Consider the following 6,333-nt stretch of genomic DNA (forward strand, 5'->3'; position numbering starts at 1 on the left):
ACACGATCTTATGCATTCTCTCAACCTGCCCGTTACCTCGAGGTACACCTGTAGCGATCAATAAATGCTGGATCCTCTCTTTGTCGCAGTATTCATTAAATAAGAGCGATGTGAAAGCTGCACCCCGATCTGACACGATCCTGAAGGGGTTTTCAAATATTATAGCCTGCCTGTCTAAACAGTTTAGCACCTCATCGACACCAGAACTACGCGTCGGATACAACCAAACGTATTTCGAAAATGCATCGACAACTACTAAGATATAATTACATTTTTTCTTGGTGATCTCCATCGGCCCTACGTGATTTACGTGATAAGTGACTAAAGGTTTGTCCCCCTTATCGATAGGATTTAGATATCCTTCTTGTTTTCCGGATTTTGCGTTAACCAAGATGCACTTCACACAGCTGCCTACAACTTTAGCTTTTTATCCCTCAACTTTGGAATGAAATAGGATTTCTGCACCATCACCTGTGTTTTCTTTGCCGCAAAATGACCTTGCTTTTGAGCAATCTGAATAATCTCAGTCTCCATTTGAGATGGAACTACAATCAACTCTCTTTTTTTTGTTTTTTTTTATTAACTTTGCTTTATTTATTGAATCTTCTCTTAGCTTTGAGACTAACAATAAGTTTTCGAATCCAAAAAGTTAAACATTAACTAACAGTGGACTGTAATTTTGGTTGCGCGTCCGTCAAGTTGGTCGCTGGGTAGGTAAGTCATTGCGACGAAGACGGGATTGGTTGCACAACCTTGTTAGACCTCTTGCAAGGTGGTTGGGGTGCAAAGATAGCTTGGTGAGGTACTTATCCTTTTGTTCTGCGATAACTGCTTTGACTGGTGGGATGTTCAAGTCACGATGTATGTATTCGTTGCGAACGTACCACGTTGCCCCGGTGATCGTTCTCAGGATTTTTGATTGAGCCCTCTGGATTATGTCGATGTTGCTATTGCTAGCATACCCCCATATAATGTGAGGGGTGGGCAGTTTTGCCTATTCAGGGTGAAAGTAACGTGCTTGCATTTTTGTTCATTTACTTTAATTCGCCAATCGCCATTTTTCAACGTCGGCCAAGTGAAGAGCTAGTTGTGCAGTTGCTTGTATTGGACATTTTGAACAGCTGAGTATAGCTGTATCATCAGCAAAAGTAGATGTTGTCAGTCGACTGCTTGTCGGGATGTCTGCTGTGTAGAGGACATATAATGTTGGCCCGAGCACGCTACCTTGGGAAACTCCAGCCAAAATAGAAAAATCGTCAGATATGGCAGTGTTACATCTCACAGCAAATTTTCTGTCGTGTAGATAAGACTCTAAAAGTTTGTGAGTGTTGCTGGGAAGCATTGTCTTGATCTTGTACATTAGGCCTTCTAGCCAAACTCTATCAAACGCTTGAGAGACGTCCAGAAATATGGCGGTGCAGTACTCACGTTTTTCGAACGCGTTTCGAATTTCTGATGTTATTCGGTTGACCTGCTCAATCGTTCCGTGTTTTTCTCGAAATCCGAATTGGTGTGATGGAATTCCATTCTGGATTCGTAGATATGTGTTTATACGAGTCAATATGCATTTTTCAAAGAGTTTAGATAAGCATGATAGTAGGCTTATAGGTCTGTATGTGGGATGTGGGGTCTTTTCCTGGCTTCGAAATCATTATAATAATTGACTTTTTCCATCTTTTTGGAAAGTGGCCATGTTTAGAGATGGCATTGAAGAGATGTGTAATGGTACGAACGGCACAATATGGAAACTCCGTGATCATTTTAGGGGTAATGAGGTCGCAGCCTGGATGATGATGCTAACGATTTCCAATGGGCGAAACTCGATTGGCTTATGGTGAAGCTGGGTGTCATATGCAAAAGTCGGCAGAGTGAATGCATTGGTGGCAGGATTTGGTTGAAAGACATTTTTAAGGTGGTCGGCGAATGTGCTGGCTCTTTCTTTATCGCTGCGCGCCCAGCCGCCTGAGGGGTTTCTAATAGGCATCACGGTTTCTTTCGGTGAGCTAAGAGATGGGTGGGCTCTCCATAGTGAGTGTTTTGAGCAAGTTGATGACAGTTGCTCTATATAACGGCGCTGGGAATATGATTCTTCTTGTTTTAGAGCTTTAGTTAGTAGCCGTGAGGCGTATTTTAAGTTCTGCCTAGCAGATGGCGATCTATAGAATTGCCACTCCCGACGTAAGCGCCGTTTTTCTAGGACAAGCTGTTCGATTTGTAGATTTCTCTTCTTTTGCTTGCATTGAATATTTGAGGTTTGGGGTGTGGAAACTCGAGCCGCAGTGACGAGTACGGACTCCAGTGTAGTTACAAAGCTGTCTATGTCAGCTTCGTCGTTGAGGCGAGGACATAGCTCAATATGTTAGCTAATATATTTTCGAAACTTGAGCCAGTTGGTTTTTTGTGAGGTCAGGTTAAACTGGTGTTCTAATGTTCCTGGTTGTTGGAGAAGATGAAATAAGACCGGCGAGTGATCAGATGAAAGATCCGAAAGGCATTCGGCGCTTATAAGATTTTTGGGAATATTTTTGGTTATCGCTAAGTCAATAAGATCGGGTAGTTTCTTTGGGTCTGTCGGCCAGTATGTTGGTCTACCAGAAGAGACATAGTCAAGCTTGTTGTTGGATTTTATGATTGCATTGTAAAGCTGCTTCCCTTTTGGAGTCACGAGGCGAGATCCCCAGTGTGTGTGTTTGGCATTGTAGTCTCCTGCTGCTATAAAATGGTCACCTAATGTGTTGAAGAACTGCAAAAACTCATATTCGGTTATATTGAAACGAGGGGGGCAGTATACGGCGGCTAGAGTTAGTTGGTTGCCGGTAATCAGTTGTATGCTTATAGATGTGGCCTGTAGATAGTTTTTAGCAGTTTTGTTATAATAGTGGTGCTTAATACGACTTCTGATTAGAATGCCAGTCCCACCATGTGCTTTACCGTCCGGATGATTTGTTCCATAGAATGAGTAGCCTCTTATTTGAAAATTGTATCTGTTTGTGAAAGTAGCGTTCCACGTAGAAATTCGTAGGGACGTAATTATTTTGGTTGTTGTGAGACCAGCATTTGAATCAGAAGATTTGGTTTCGCATTAAATCTTGCATAGTTGTGCGCATAAACGACATAAACTCCATTAGACTTTGTTGCAGGCTAACTATCATTGCTTCAAAGTTGCTTTGTGTCTGCTCCGTTGGTTGACGTTGTTGAGTCATGTTGTGTTCTAGACATGCTGCTTGTGGAAATGAAGTTTTAGATACAGGAGGAGCCAGTCCTAATTTTAGAGCGCTTGCAAATGTCACATTTTTGTTGAGGGTTACGGGTCCTAGTGAGGAGCTGAGTGCAGTCGAAAAAAAGACTTCAGGGTTTGATTTTGATGCTGTGAGCTGTGCGTTGTGGGAGCGGGCAGTGGTTCCTCGTTGATGGATGCGACTTTTTAGCTCCTTGTATATTGGGCAACCTCTGTAGTTGGCTGTATGATTGCCGCCACAGTTGCCGCACTTTTTTACATTGGAGTCGTTTTTGCTCGCTGGGCAGAGTGCTGAGTCATGAAGGTCTCCACAAACTACACACACTGGGCGTAGTGTGCAGTATGACTTTGTATGGCCATATTCTTGGCAGTTCGTACATTGTACCGGCCCATTGCGCTTATGTGGTTGCTCTACTGTGATTCTACGGTGGAGAAGGAACTGAAGTTTGTATATGGGGTGCACTTTGTTTCTATTAAGGGGCTTAGTTTCCGGTTCGAGCTCTATCTTGAAGAGTGGTTGCGGTTTCCTATCCTTTGTCTTGTAGTGCATTTTTTACTTCTTCAGGTGTTACATCGGATTCAATTCCTTTAAGTACAACTTGCAGACCCTTGCTGCTTTTAAGTTGGTACGTGTAGAAGTTCTTTTTCTTGTCATTAAGATATTTAGACAACACTCGGTAATTGTCTTCGTTCTTCGTTTGAACTTTTGTTTCGTGTATGCTGCCCTTCACAAGGGGAATTATATGGAAGTTATCTTTTCCAATAAGCTCAATTATTTTGTTAACAAGTGCATTGCAGCTTTTCTCCCGGGTGTATATTGGGGGGGGCTTCGGTTTCTTCTTCTCAGCTTCGGTAGCTTCGTCAACCTCTTCGTCAGTAGCGTCTTCCAAAATTTTAAATCTGTTTGTATTAATGGGCGTTTCAGTCTCAGCTGAATTATAATTGGCACGGGTTATTTTTCGCTTAGAATTTAGGGGGCTCAGCTTTCTTTTGATTTGGATGTAGCGATCCATACCAGTCTGCACAGCCGGCCTTTTATTTTCGTTGCTTATTGTGTATTTTTCGGGCAGCGCAGCGAACGCCGTTTTTGTGTTGGCTACGGGTTTTGTTTGTCGATGGCGAAGTTGCTGATGATGATAATAAACGGTTGGTCGATACCGTTGCTGCTGTTGTTGTTGTTGTTGTTGTTGTTACCGTTGCAGTGGTTAAAGACACTGCTGTGCTACTTATTGCTGATAAGCGTAGGTCAGTGCATACATGCATTGGAGTACACTCGGCACTTTTTGGCTTTAGAGACATCGATGGTAGCGCGGGAGAACAAGAGCGCGCTCTCTCGCTCGTTACGTTCAAGAGGTCAGTCGAACTGGGGGTGATTGACCGCGTATTGTCTGGGTTTGCATAATTTTCGGTTGCAGTAAACGAGAAATATGCATTATTTCTGATCGATGAGAGCCGTCTCTCGTCTTGCTCGCGCTGACGTTGCATGCGGATATCGTTTTGGCTCATTGTCTTCACTTTAATTATAGTCTGCGTATATTAATTAATTAATTGTGTTTGCGATTACATCGCAAGAAGCGTCTTTTCGCGTTGTAGTAGGTTGGTTAGAAACCAATCTACCTATTTGTGCCCGAGGGTCTTTGCGGAATTTGATTATTTTCGATTTGCACTTTTCCAATTATCACTTTTTGAAAGCTTGCACAAACTAAGCACGGTCCGACAACACGACCGATCGCGGCGACAGTCTGTGTAAGTAAATCAACTCTCTGTCTGGCCATAAAAAAATCAAAGTAAAAATTTTGATTTTAAATATACCAATTCTTATTTATAATTGGTGTAGCTATTTAAATTTATTCAGCTTTTTGTTTTGCTCTATCTGTCCTATTCAAGAATAGCATCGAAAGAAAGAGCATGATACTCATTGGGTATTTCAGCGTAAGCAACGTGCAATGGAAGCTCTCCTTAAAAATTTTTAAGCTTGTTAAAACATGTTTTAGTGCAATAAAAGTGCTTATTATTATAAATAAAGGTATTAACTTCCATTTTACAACAAAAAGTATATGTAGTATGTGTTGTATTTTGTGTAAATCAATATTGTAGTTAGAACATAATTGTGAGCTTTCTTGATTTGCCTTTTCTGTGTTTGGTTAGAGTTTTAGTTGTGATGGCATTCTTCGGCACAAACAAATATTTTGTATAATATTCTTAAGCATTTTAAGAATATAAGACTGTTTAATTCAAGTGCCGAAAGTTGCCTAACGGCTTGCAATTATACGAAAAGATAACCTAACCTCAATTTAAAAAAAAACAAGTGCTTCTGCTGTGTGTTGTAGTTTGTTGCCGTTTTTTGGTTTGTATTGTCGTTTGTTGTTATTTTTGTGTTATGGTTTGTGTTATGTTTTGTGTTTATATTCTTTTCTTTAAAATAATTGCTTATTTTTTCCTTGGGAGTGCCAGTTCTCACGATTGCGTTCTGTTCTGTGTCGTATCAATGAAAGCTATATGATATAGTTGTCCGATTTCAAAAATATCAAAACCGAAACTCGGGAATATTAAACTTTTACTAAATCTTAAAGAACTAAGCAAAAAATGTAAAAATCAAAAAAGTTATAATTTTTTTTTCATTTTTCCCGATTGTTCCTATGAAAGCTACAGGATATGGTGGTACAATCTGGCCAATTCTTGTCCTATATATTTATAACATTTTTCTAGATTTTTGGTACAAGTTCCAAAACGAAGTATTTATGGCCGTGGTTGCCATACAAGACCGACCACTGTGCTTTGTTTTAACTAGATTCCTAATTACATTTGTCCACTCGTCTGCCACCTGAGCTTCCTTCAACTTGTACATTACACTGTCAGTCAACACAAGGTCGAGGCTACTCGACTCAGTGCGCCTACATGCCTCATCTTTGTACCTGATCGATGTTCTATCTCGTAATCGTAGTCTTGTAGATACATTGCCCACCTAGCCACTCGCAACGGAACTTCTTTCTTTTTCATCGTCATGGCGAACGCGTAACAATCCGTGATGATTTTGAACTTCGTTCCCAAAACATAAATACGCCATTTTGTTAACGCTCCTATGACTGCTAGGA

This window comes from Drosophila gunungcola, unplaced genomic scaffold (genome assembly GCF_025200985.1).
Source record: "Drosophila gunungcola strain Sukarami unplaced genomic scaffold, Dgunungcola_SK_2 000010F, whole genome shotgun sequence".
NCBI lineage: Eukaryota > Metazoa > Arthropoda > Insecta > Diptera > Drosophilidae > Drosophila > Drosophila gunungcola.